Source organism: Moschus berezovskii, chromosome 10, assembly GCF_049115385.1.
Source record: "Moschus berezovskii isolate FMDL1 chromosome 10, NW_MosBer_1.0, whole genome shotgun sequence".
NCBI classification, from domain to species: Eukaryota; Metazoa; Chordata; class Mammalia; order Artiodactyla; family Moschidae; genus Moschus; species Moschus berezovskii.
The window spans coordinates 59,145,670-59,159,746 of record NC_142469.1 but is presented as its reverse complement, the minus strand read 5'-3'; the positions used below and the strand labels follow the sequence as shown (position 1 = coordinate 59,159,746).

Below are 14,077 nucleotides of genomic sequence, written 5' to 3'. Positions count from 1 at the left end.
GGCTTCTCCGTCCATGGGATTCTCCAGGCAAGAATACTGGAGTGGGTTACCATTTCCTTCTCCAGGGGATCTTCCCAACCCAGGGATCGAACCCAGGTCTCCCGCATTGGAGGCAGACGCTTTAACCTCTGAGCCACCAGGGAAGCCCATATATGGAATTTAGAAAGATGCAAATGATAACCCTGTATAGGAGACAGCAAAAGAGACACAGATGTATAGAACAGTCTTTGGGACTCTGTGGGAGAGGGTGAAGGTGGCATGGTTTGGGAGAATGGCATTGAAACATGTATATTATCATATGTGAAACGAATCGCCAGTTCAGGGTTGATACATGTTACAGGATGCTCGGGGCTGGTATGCGGGGATGACCCAGAGGGAGGATAAGGGGAGAAGGGAGGTGGGAGGGGGGTTCGGGAGGGGGAACTCATGTACAAATGGGGCGGATTCATGTCAATGTATGGCAAAACCAACCAATATAATATTGTAAAATAATTCAGTTCAGTTCAGTTCAGTCGCTCAGTCGTGTCCGACTCTCTGTGACCCCATGAATCACAGCACGCCAGGCCTCCCTGTCCATCACCAACTCCCAGAGTTCACTCAAACTCATGTCCACAGAGTCGGTGATGCCATCCAGCCATCTCATTCTCGGTCGTCCCCTTGTCCTCCCGCCCCCAACCTTTCCCAGCATCAGAGTCTTTTCCAGTGAGTCAACTCGTCGCATGAGGTGGCCAAAGTATTGCAGTTTCAGCTTTTAGCCTCCAATAAAAATAAAAATTTAAAAATAAATTAATTAACTAATTAAAAAATTTTTAAATAAATAAATAAAAAGCCAATGAATTGTACATTAAAAAAAAAAGAATTAGCTGAGGCAGGGAGCAGGTATGTGAGAAGATCAGTCACATGAGTAGAGTGTAGGTGAAGCTGGGGATGTACAGAGAGCAAGAGAACAGCAATCTTGGATGACCTGTTCATACAGCAGCTGACAGAAAATGGTTACAGACGTGCAAGATATTAAACTGTATCAATAATCATTTTAAATATGAGTGATATAAGTACCAATTGAATGCAGCAACTATAAGAGGGTAAAAAAAATGAAGTTCGAGATCCAGTATTTGTTGTCTACAAGAAATTCCATTTTCATATAAAGACACAGATTAGAAGTAAAGGATGAAAGACATAATGGAGAAACATAATTTAATAATTGGTTGGTTATACTGAATTTAAAGAGAAAAACCAATTGTACACTCTTGGAGTACACAGCTGTAACAGCTCAGAACAAAAGTTGCTTACAAATGGAACTGGCAATTTAATTTGATAAGAAACACTATACTTCAAAATGGAGGAAATATTTTATTTTGTTAGAATTAGTAATTGCTATTTATTAAATGAAAAGAGATAAGGGGAACATAAATCCATATTTCTTTGGGAAAAAAATAACTGGTACACATTACAGTTTTAAAAATGAAAGTTATTTTAAATTAAAAGTCCCCACTAAGCAGTTTTAAATTGATCTTTTTGTTTGTTTTCTTGCTTTTTGACCTTACTCTGGTGGTATTTTGAATCTACAGAAATTTGGCTTTATTTTCCCTGAAATTTTAAGAATTTAGGAAGAGTCTATTTAGCATTTATTCTGTACTCCTCATAGCAAAGATTATCAAATTCCCATACAATAACTTGGTGGTGATGGTTTAGTCGCTCAGTCATGTCCGACTCTTTGAGACCTCATGGACTATAGCCCGCCAGGCTCCTCTATCCATGGGATTCCCCAGGCAAGAATACTGGAGTGGGTTGCCATTTCCTTCTCCAGAGGATCTTCCTGACCCAGGAATCAAACCCAGGTCTCCCGCATTGCAGGTAGTCTCCTTATTGACAGAATTTGCTGTCCTTGCAAAAATTCATATTAATCTTTAATGAAAGGCTTTCTATATAAGTTCCCAATCCTACTTACAGAAATGCTTCACTACTTCTGGTTTGAAAGTGAAGGACATTCTTCATTTTTGTCCCAAACTCAGACATAGTTTCAGGAACCACCCACAAAAATCACAAAAGAATTTGATCTGGTGTAATAAGTTTGTCATACAGTTCACTAAATCTATTCCATAGATTTTTTTTTTTAAGATTTGGAAATTAAAAACTTCATGATAATGAGTATTTTCTCATCCATGATAGCTGCATTTGTAAACAATCACTCTGGGGGTTTTCGTGGTTCAATATTGTATCTTCTTTGACATTCATCATAAAATCAACAAACTCCATTAGCATTTATAGTTTCCTTTGAGAAAGAAAAACTACCCAAATAGTTGATTTTGTAGGCCAATAGCACACGGAGAGTCTCTAGAGAATAAAATGTGTACCTCCTCATCTAATAGACTTAAGAAATAATCATCATCTTTGGAGGCAAACTAACATAACAAAAAAGGCAAAAAATGTTATAAACTATGGATTGCATCACACATTTTGAGTGGCAACTTAGTTTTAGCAAGATAGTCTGACTGAGAGATGTTCCAAGACTTCCCAAGGCTGCATTTTTTTCTACTATAGTTGGCTATTCTTATCAGGCTCCGGGCCTTGACTTCCAGCAGCCAACTGATGCTGCTGCCAACACTGCTTACCAACCTTTACTTACTTATCACCACCACCACCCCCATATGCTCCCACTCACTTCCAAGTCTCACACTCCCGTTTCCCCTTCTCCAGCTCAGAAAGAGAATCAATAAGGCAGCAATGACATAGCATCAGTGGGGAGGGGGAGAATCCCGCTTTCTGCTCCTTCTCTCCCCTTTTTCCTGCTGGAGTCACAGAAAGTTCTCCTTCTATTCCTGTGATCAGCTTATTTTACAGTTTTATTCATATTACTGAATACTTCAAGTCTCTTTCTATGTATGATTCACTTGCTCATGTTACTTGCTGTTGAATATTGAAAGCTCATCTTCCAAGCAGCTAAAATATTTCTGAGTATTTTTCATACATGTAAGACACATGGTATATGCAATATAAATGTTACTGAAGACCTAAAAGACAAGAAGCTGGGCATAACCCTAGAGAAATATGCCTTCACTTAAAGACAAAGCAAAAAAAAAAAAAATGGCTTGAGTAGTACAAACAACTTCTATAGAGAAATGAGATTTCAAAAAGATAGTGGAGGGCAACTGGTATAAAGCTTAGAAGTGTCTGTTTACAAGTGAATTGTTGTTTAGTCACTGAGTCTTTTCTGACTCTTTTGTGACCCTGAAAGGTTGTTGCTGAGTCATGAAAGATGCTGGGATTCTTGGCCTCCAGAGGAGAGGAATTCAATCTGGGGCTAGTGACGAGGCTTGGTCATTCAGAGATTTTGTGTGATAAAGTTTTATTAAAGTCTAAAAGAGATAGAGAAAGCTTCTGACATAGACATCAGAAGGGGGCAGAAAGAGTGCCAACCCACCCCCCCGCCACTAGCCTTTAGCAGTATGTTATAAACCTATCAGCAAGCTGTTAAATAGAGAAAGGAGATGTCCCAAAACTCAGAGTGGCATCAGGCCCCTCACCCACAACATGCATTTTGAGATAACATTGGCACCAGATGACTCACCCCAGGCCATAAAACGATGGATATGAATCTTGAAGAAAGGTTTCCTAGTAAATATATAGTTTCATTAACATAGATTAGGAGAACAATGTATGAGTAAAGCATACAGGTTGAGCCCTTATTGGTTCTGAATCCTAAGTGGAACTGACTTGAAGAAAGGCAGAGTCTACGGTAAATGCACAGTTCATTAACATAGCTCAAGAAAAACATTTCCATAGGAAATACGCATTGGTTAGCTCAAGGTCTGAGAAAAGATAAGTTCAGGTGGAGCCAGGTGTCATCATGGCAACAAAGAATTTTAAGAGAAACCTCCTTTTAAATTTGTATAGAGACGGGGGGAAAATCTAACACTTGTTTGTTTCCTCCTGCCTCTTAAGAGAGAGATTAAAAATGTCTGACATTTGCAGCCTGTTTCCTCCATTTGGAGACCCCTGGCCTTCCTGCCTGTTACCCTCTCATCCCCATAGACTGCATCCCGCCAGGCTCCTATGTCCATGGATTTTCCAGGCAAGAATACTAGAGTGGGTTGCCATTTCCTTCTCCAGGGGATCTTCCAGATTCAGGGAACTCATGTCTCCTGCATTGGCAGGTGGATTCTTTACCACTGAACCATCTGGGAAGCCCTTCAGTTCCTTACAAGTGAATAAACAGGAGTAATTTGAAAACAATTTGTGGACGTTTACAGCCTGAGCACAGCTTTGTAAAAATTATTTTGGCAGCAGTGTCTAGACCATTCTAGTATGGAGTGGCTGGATGAATGAAGTCCAGCAAGAAGATCACTGAAGTGTTCTAAATTAAATGCAGTGAATGCCTAGAAATTTGATCATAGGTAGAGAAAAGAAGTGCCATCAGAGCAGAGAGTAATTTTTCAACAAATTTTTGTTATATGTCTGTAGCATGCCAGGCACTGTGCTGGGTGCCAGGAATAGAATATTAGGCAAAAACAACCATGGCCTATGCACTTCAAAAGTTTAAAAGGTAAATTGCATGAAAAAAAGACTTCCTTGAGAAACTCATTTTATCTGAAGGATGCTGCTGCCTACATGCTCAGCTTTGCCTGACTCTTTGTGACTCAATAGACTGTATAGCCCACCAGGCTCCTCTGTCAGTGGGATTCTCCAGGCAAGAATACTAGAGCACATTGCCATTTCCTCCTCCAGGAGATCTTCCTAACCCAGGGATTGAACCTGAGTCTCTGTGTCTTCTGCATTGGAGGTGGATTCTTTACTGCTGAGCCACCTGGGAAGCCTAAAGTTGGTGTTAACTAACAGCAGATTGGAGGTTGGGAAAGCATACACAAATAATACTACTTTTCACCAGAGCAGGTCTGTAAATATTTGGCTACATCACTATCATCTGCATCCCACTACTTTCATAAGGACCTTGTCATTCACTCATTTAGCAAATCTTTATTGAATAGTTTACTCTGTTCAAACACCTATTACAGTTCCAGGTGATTGAGATGCAATGAAAAAAATCTTAAAATATAGTGGAGGAGAGAGTAAAGTAAACTGACCATTTCAACACATTGTGACAATGTTGTGAAGTTTCAGGAAAGAAAAAGCATTAATAGTAGAATTGATACTTTCAAACTGTGGTGTTGGAGAAGACTCTTGGGTTCCTTGGACAGCAAGGAAATTAAACCAGTCAATCCTAAAGGAAATCAACCCTGAATATTCATTGGAAGGACTGATGCTGAAACTCCAATACTTTGGCCATCTGATGTTAAGAGCTGACTCATTAGATAAGACTGGGGAAATGCTGGTAAAGATTGGGGACAAAAGAAAAAGAGGGTGGCAGAGGATGTGATGGTTTGATAGCATCACTGACTCAATGGACATGAGTTTGAGCAAACTCCAGGAGACAGTGAAGGACAGGAAATCCTGGCAGACTGCAATCCGTGGGATCCCAAAGAGTTAGACACGACATAATGACTGAACAACAGCAAAGTAATAGCAGTTGTAATCTCCAATAATAAAATAACTCCTATTACCAAGTTCTTGAAAATCACCTTTACAGTAGAATTTTAAATTGCATTCAACCCTTTCTACAAGAAACTACAGTTTGAGGGTGTACAAGATGATCATCTGAACATCACACGTCCCTTCCTTGTCACAGTTGGTGCCTGGGCACTGTCATCTCAGGCAGAAAGAGACCCAGGTAGGGCTAGATGGGTCACCTCTTTGTTTCAGCTTTGGGACTTTTACTGCCTTCATTGCAAACACAGCATAAAATCACATAATAAAACACCTTTTCATAAACAGCAGGAGAAAAAAGAACTAAAACTAATCAAACCCTGGAGCTACCCAAGGCACCAAACTTAAGCTGCTTATCCTCTGAGAGGAGCAGTTGTTTTCCCAGCAGTATCCCTTGTCGTGGTGAGTGGACGTGCTGCATAACCACAGGGCTTGTGAAAGACTGCAGGTAGGAGTCTATCTCCTGAATCCTTTCTCTTGAGCTTCCACAGAGCTCAGACGGGGAATTTTTGTATATTTACCACAATTACTTGGGTACCTTCCATCACCAAAATTGGATATGTAATGTCTCACATTCTACTTATTTAGCAATAACACTTTTAAGTTGCCAACTTCAGGCTTCTCAGGAAACTGTCCTGCTCATGGAATTCTGCCAACAGCCTAAGAAGGTTCTGAAGGGTTTGGCTGAGAAAAGGAAACATTGGCGAATAATTCGATCCAGCATGAAAGGTCACAGGCATCAAGATCTGTTGCCAAATTGCTGCTAGTGAGGATTAATTAATATCAATTGAGCAACCACAAGTGTCTGGCATTTGCCTAAGACTGTCATTCTTAGCCTAACCCCACTAAAAGAAAAAATGTGCAGTTTCAAGCTAACGGGGCCAACAGACATTTACCTCTCTGGCCACAAAAAAAAAAAAAAAAATGGAAAAAGGTTGATGTGATCACAGGGTAAACCCCTCTCTTATTTCTAGGTAGATGAAGATCAGTTTTGCAGTCATTTATCTAAGACCATTTTCCACTCAGAGAGAAATTAACTAACTAAAATTTATTGAGCTCTAAATATGTGCCAGACCCTGAGGTGGTCATATTATTTTTATGTTTAATCATTCAGCCTTCATAAGAACCTTGCAAAGTGTTATTATCCTCATTTTACAGATGAAGGAACTGATGAAGCACTGGCCAAAGACATATAGCACACACAAATTCTCTACCTGCGAAGCCAGGCCCTCCCTATGCTGCCCATGTCTTGCTGTATCTAAGCAATCTATTACTTGCAACAAGAAACTCTGCATAATAACCAAAATATTGTCTATCACTGGAAGCGACTCTCACCTGCTGACTAGCTCGGACTGAGCCACATCTCTTCCCCACACAAAATCTTAAGAATCATTCACTACTGCTGAGTATTTGTTTAACTCGGGCTTCCTAGGTGGCACAGTGGTAAAGAATCCATCTGCCAATGCAGAAGGTGCAGAAGACTCAGGTTTGCTCCCTGGGTCAGGAAGATTCCTGGAGGAGAAAATAGCAACCCACTCCAGTGTTCTTGCCTGGAGAATTCCATGGACAGAAGTGTCTGGCAAGCTATAATCCATGGGGTCGCAATAGAGTCAGACATGACTGAGTGCACACATGCGCGTGCACACATACACACACTGGTTTAACTCTGATCAGCAACTGAATGCCTACAGCATTAAGCCTATAGTGTAAAATGGAGCATAAATCCATTGTTATGGTGGTATGGTTACCGGAAGCTGACATGTGCAGAACTCAGTTTTTGATAAGCAATGAAAGAACTTTGAGTATTTCTTTTCTGCATCTCTCTTGATCTAAGATTGGCCCATCTAACATGACACATCTTGTAGAACATGAAGGATTTCCATTTTTTCTTTCACTTCTGCAAAGACACAATTAAAAAACCCAGGGTTATGATTGTGTGTGTGCTCAGTTGTGTCTGACTCTTTGCAATCACATGGACTGTAGCCTGCTAGGCTTCTCTGTCCATGGTGTTCTCCTGGCAAGAAATCTGGAGTGCATTGCCATTTTCTTCTCCAGAGGATCTTCCTGGACCAGGGATTGAAACTGTGTCTCCTGTACTGGCAGGTGGATTCTTTACCACTGCACCACCTGGGAAGCCCAAGGGTCATGATTGCACATACACTATGGAGGGTGTAATAGGTATTCTGTGTGTTGTGTTTGATTTCTTGCCTATTTATTTTTAATGCTGAAATATTATAAAAAAATTATAAGAAGTTAAAAGTGCTTAAATAGGAAGGAAAGGTTGAGACATTGATTATTTTGTGACCATAAATATATGCGTGAAAATCTATACTATAAGTCTTAACCTGTGGTTAGTTAGCCCTGTTTCAATCAAGCTCAAGAACTCTGTTCTATTTCTATTTTGTTTAATTTTCATTTTGTTCTGCTTTCCTCAAGCACATAGATCAATGATTTGGATTACAAAGAGATTGGGTATTCAATAAAACAAGCATAAATTGGACTACTACTTTTACTCTTTCATTTTACAACCTAGTTATTTCATTTCCTACCTATCACACCTGACTGTTTTCTGTACTCTTATTACTGGAAGTTTACAGTCAGGTCAATCTATCATTTTTCTAGGATTTGAATTTCCTTCATTATTGTATAAATCAGTGTGTACATGTGTGTGCTTGCTAAGTTGCTTCAGTCGTGTCTGACTCTTTGAGACCTTATGGACAGTAGCTTGTCAGGCTTCTCTGTCCATGGGATTCTCCAGGCAAGAATACTGGAGTGGGTTGCTATGCCCTCTTCCAGGGGATCTTCCCAACCTAGGGATCAAACCTGAACCTGTTACCTGCATTGGCACATTCTTTATCACTAACACCACCTGGGAAGCCACCAGAGGACTCTCAGATCTACCGTGAGAGTACAATGACAATATTAATTACATTGACAACATTAAGTGCAATGACAGTATTAATTCAGTGTGCAGATGCAAACCACTATGCCCACTTGTAGATGTTACACTGTACATGGTCATGGGTTCTGTGAACGAAGTTACTTGTTCACTTTATTTGTAGAACAGACAACAGAATAATGACACTTATTAGAAAGTTATGCCTGTACAGAGACCCCCAGAGAGAGGACCCAAATGAGGGAAGAAGAAGCCTAGGAAAGAAATTGACAGAGGGAAGGAAACAGCTTGGCTTTCGGTTGGCATGGACATAGATGCCTTAGGTATACGCAGGCTACTGGCATAAATAACCCCCACTATGTGTGCAACACTGTATGTGTACAGCATTCCAATGTATATTCTTTGATATGCACTATGTTAGGCACATCCCTCATAACATGTGGGCTTCCATGATAGTTCAGTTGGTAAAGAATCTGCCTGCAGTGCAGGAGACCCCGGTTCAATTCCTGGGTTGGGAAGATCTGTTGGAGAAGGAACAGGCTACCCACTCCAGGATACTTGGGTTTCCCTTGTGGCTCAGCTGGTAAGGAATCTGCCCACAATGAGGGAGACCTGGGTTCAATCCCTTGGTTGGGAAGATCCCCTGGAGAAGGGAAAGGCTACCCACTCCAGTATTATGGCCTGGAGAATTAAATGAACTGTATAGTCCATAGGGTCGCAAAGAGTCAGACATGACTGAGTGACTTCCCCCATCGCCTGCCATAACATGCAACTTATTTCATCAGTTCAGTTCAGTCGCTCAGTCGTGTCTGACTCTTTGCGACTCCATGAATCACAGCACGCCAGGCCTCCCTGTCCATCACCAACTCCCGGAGTAAACTCAAACCCACCTCCATCGAGTCGGTGATGCCATCCAGCCATCTCATTCTCTGTCGTCCCCTTCTCCTCCCACCCCCAATCCCTCCTAGCACAAGATTCTTGTCCAGTGAGTCAACTCATCTCATGAGGTGGCCAAAGTATTGGAGTTTCAGCTTCAGCATCAGTCCTTCCAATGAACACCCAGGATTGATCTCCTTTAGAATGGACTGGTTGGATCTCCTTGCAGTCCAAGGGACTCTCAAGAGTTTTCTCCAGCACCACAGTTCAAAAGCATCAATTCTTCGGCAATCAGCTTTCTTCACAGTCCAACTCTCACACCCATACATGACCACGGGAAAAACCATAACCTTGACTAGATGGACCTTTGTTGGCAAAGTAATGTCTCTGCTTTTTAATATGCTATCTAGGTTGGTCATAACTTTCCTTCCAAGGAGTAAGCGTCTTTAATTTCATGGCTGCAATCAGCAACCGCAGTGATTTTGGAGCCCAAAAAAATAAAGTCTGACATTGTTTCCACTGTTTCCCCATCTATTTCCCATGAAGTGATGGGACCAGATGCCATGATCTTAGTTTTCTGAATGTTGAGCTTCAAGCCAACCTTTTCACTCTCCTCTTGACTTTCATCAAGAGGCTTTTGAGTTCCTCTTCAGTTTCTGCCATAAGGGTGGTGTCATCTGCATATCTGAGGTGATTGATATTTCTCCTGGCAATCTTGATTCCAGCTTGTGCTTCTTCCAGCCCAGCGTTTCTCATGATGTACTCTGCATATAAGTTAAATAAGCAGGGTGACACTATACAACCTTGACGTACTCCTTTCCCGATTTGGAACCAGTCTGTTGTTCCATGTACAGTTCTGACTGTTGCTTCCTGACCTGCATACAGGTTTCTCAAGAGGCAGGTCAGGTGGTTTGGTATTCCCATCTCTATCAGAATGTTCCACAGTTTATTGTGATCCACACAGTCAAAGGCTTTGGCATAGTCAATGAAGCAGAAATAGATGTTTTTCTGGAACTCTCTTGCTTTCTCCATGATCCAGCGGATGTTGGCAATTTGATCTCTGGTGCCTCTGCCTTTTCTAAAACCTGCTTGAACATCTGGGAGTTCACGGTACACATATTGCTGAAGCCTGGCTTGGAGAATTTTGAGCATGACTTTACTAGCATGGGAGATGAGTGCAATTGTGCAGTAGTTTGAGCATTCCTTGGCATTGCCTTTCTTTGGGATTGGAATGTAGACTGACCTTTTCCAGTCCTGTGGCCACTGCTGAGTTTTCCAAATTCGCTGGCATAGTGAGTGCAACACTTTCACAGCATCATCTTTCAGGATTTGAAATAGCTCAATTGGAATTCCATCACCTCCACTAGCTTTGTTCGTAGTGATGCTCTCTAAGGCCCACTTGACTTCATATTCCAAGATGTCTGGCTCCAGGTGAGTGATCACGCCATCGCCATTATCTTTGTCGTGAAGATCTTTTTTGTACAGTTCTTCGGTGTATTCTTGCCACCTCTTCTTAATATCTTCTGCTTCTCTTAGGTCCATACCATTTCTGTCCTTTATTGAGCCCATCTTTGCATGAAATGTTCCCTTGATATCTCTAGTTTTCTTGAAGAGATCTCTTGTTTTTCCTGTCTTGTTGTTTTCCTGTATTTCTTTGCATTGATCACTGAGGAAGGCTTTCTTATCTCTCCTTGCTATTCTTTGGAACTCTGCATTCAGATGCTTATATCTTTCCTTTTCTCCTTTGCTTTTCGCTTCTCTTCTTTTCACAGCTATTTGTAAGGCCTCCTCAGACAGCCATTTTGCTTTTTTGCATTTCTTTTTCCATGGTCTTGGTCCCTGTCTCCTGTACAATGTCACGAACCTCCGTCCAGAGTTCATCAGGCACTCTATCTATCAAATCTAGTCCCTTAAATCTATTTCTTACTTCCACTGTATAATCATAAGGGATTTTATTTAGGTCATATCTGAATGGTCTAGTGGTTTTCCCCACTTTCTTCAATTTAAGTCTGAATTTGACAATAAGGAGTTCATGATCTGAGCCACAGTCAGCTCCTGGTCTTGTTTTTGCTAACTGTATAGAGCTTCTCCATCTTTGACTGCAAAGAATGTAATCAATCTGTTTTCGGTGTTGACCATCTGGTGATGTCCATGTGTAGAGTCTTCTCTTGTGTTGTTGGAAGAGGGTGTTTGCTATGACCAGTGCATTCTCTTGGCAAAACTCTATTAGCCTTTGCCCTGCTTCATTCCATGCTCCAAGGCCAAATTTTCCTGTTACTCCAGGTGTTTCTTGACTTCCTACTGTTGCATTCCAGTCCCCTATAATGAAAAGGACATCTTTTTTGGGTGTTAGTTCTTAAAGGTCCTGTAGGTCTTCATAGAACCGTTCAACTTCGGCTTCTTCAGCATTACTGGTTGGGGCATAGAGTTGGATTACTGTAATATTGAATGGTTTGCCTTGGAAACGAACAGAAATCATTCTGTCGTTTTTAAGATTGGATCCAAATATTGCATTTTGGACTCTTTTGTTGACCATGATGGCTACTCCATTTCTTCTAAGGGATTCCTGCCCACAGTAGTAGATATAATGGTCCTCTGAGTGAAATTCACACATTCCAGTCCATTTTAGTTCGCTGATTCCTAGAATGTCGACGTTCACTCTTGTCATCTCCTGTTTGACCACTTCCAATTTACCTTGATTCATGGACCTAACATTCCAGGTTCCTATGCAATATTGCTCTTCACAGCATCGGACCTTGCTTCTATCACCAGTCACATCCACAACTGGGTATTTGTTTCGCTTGGGCTCCATCCCTTCATTGTTTCTGGAGTTATTTCTCCACTGATCTCTAGTAGCATACTGGGCACCTACCAACCTGGGGAATTCCTCATTCAGTATCCTATCATTTTGCCTTTTGATACTGTTCATGGGGTTCTCAAGGCAAGTATACTGAAGTGGTTTGCCATTCCCTTCTCCAGCGGACCACATGCTGTCAGACCTCTCCACCATGACCCGTTTGTCTTGGGTGGCCCCACACGGCATGGCTTAGTTTCATTCAGTTAGACAGGGCTGTGGTCCATATGATCAGATTTATTTCATACAAAACTTTAATGCATTTCCCAACTGAAGTAGAGTGTGTTTAGATAAAGTAAATATATCGCCCCAATTTACATGGCTTGAGAATCAAGATAAACCCTGGTCCGTTCAGGTCCAAGGCTCAAATTCTTGCCTTGATCTGTTTGTACTACCTGATGTCTACTAGGAGAAAATCCACTGATGCTTCTGCACACCCTCTTTCCTAGTTTTCAAATGTACTTCATTTGTAATTTATGTTCAATCAGGGATTTTATTTTATATTATCAGTATTTTTTTCTCCTATCCTTAATGTAATTCACTCTCCCAATGTCAACAATCACCTATAGTCAAATAACTTGCACATTTTTATCATCCTGATTCCGCTCATAAATAATAGAAGAATATTTATAACTGTTTATCCTATTCCTTCCCCTGAATATTCCACTGGAATCTCAAATACAAACCATCCTATTGTATATTCATAAAAAGGCATATGTGGAATGGACATCAGAGTTTACTTATAATAAAAGTAGTAAGTTCATATATAGGACTTGATTTTGTTCCAAGTGTTTCATGTGTCAACCCATTTAATTCTGCAAACAAATACATAATGCAAATACTATTATCTCCATTTTACAGATGAGGAAACTGAGGCAGGCATAAGTTAAGTAAATGGCCCAAACCACGTGGATAGTAAATGGGATAAAGAATGGGGCATTCAAACTTGGGCACTCCAGTTCCAGTGTCTGGGTTCTTTACCACTATGCTCCTCTGTCTCTCCTATTTTGTAGGTAAAGTCTCTGTAATCCATGGAGGTTAGGTAATCCTGCCAATGATCATACAGGCAAAGTGGCAGAATCAGGCTTTTCACATTTCTGAGCCATGACAATTCTATTCAATTTTCTCCCCCCATCCACCCCACCATCACCTATGTCTTCTTTGGATTTCCTAATCCTGTTAATGATTTCATTGTCTTCTCAGTTACCCTGCCTGAAACACCTGTCATCCTTTTCCTACTCTTTTTATAATCCAATCAATTGCCCAGTCCTACAAATTTAATTTTATATATCTCTCTCTCATTTAGTCCTAAATCTCCTTTCTTCACTGCTCCTTCATCACCTCACCCTCTTATGTAATTTTAGACCCTCCCACTTTGTTTTCCTCATCCCAAGAGCCAGCTCTCTCCTGCTCTTTTAAATGATTCTTTAACCATATGTGCATCCTTACTTCCAAATAACATGTGTCTGCTGCTCCTGTTTTTAACGTTAGGCATTGACTATTGATTTCTCACAACAGAATAGGAAGATTTAACTCTCCCTCTTGCCAGCTCCCACCACACACTTTGCAGTCCTCATTCTTCAAATATAAATATATTATAATTTTGACTGGATCAATGTTGACATTGCTATGACTAAGCAAATGCTTTTATTGATCCATGTAGCATAATAGGATGTCTTTCTCTACTGAACAATTTGTTTTTGCCAGAGTTTCATTGGCCTGATTTTCTATCATGAATTCAACCACACATTCTTCCCTATTGTGTCAGTACCTTCTCAGTACATTCAAACAGCTCAAGTGTCCTTTCGATTTCATCTTCATGACATCTCTTATTGGAATATCAGATTCAGCTCCATGAAGACTGTCTCGCATGCCTCACCCCCACGTCAGGCCAACCGCAATGCTGCCAT

General features: G+C 40.9%; 1 pseudogene; it reads right to left on the bottom strand.

Moving 5' to 3' along the window:
* Positions 1 to 7,311: 7,311 nt before the first annotated feature.
* LOC129560791 (uncharacterized) overlaps positions 7,312 to 14,077 on the bottom strand; it is a 176,464-nt pseudogene continuing 169,698 nt past the window's right edge.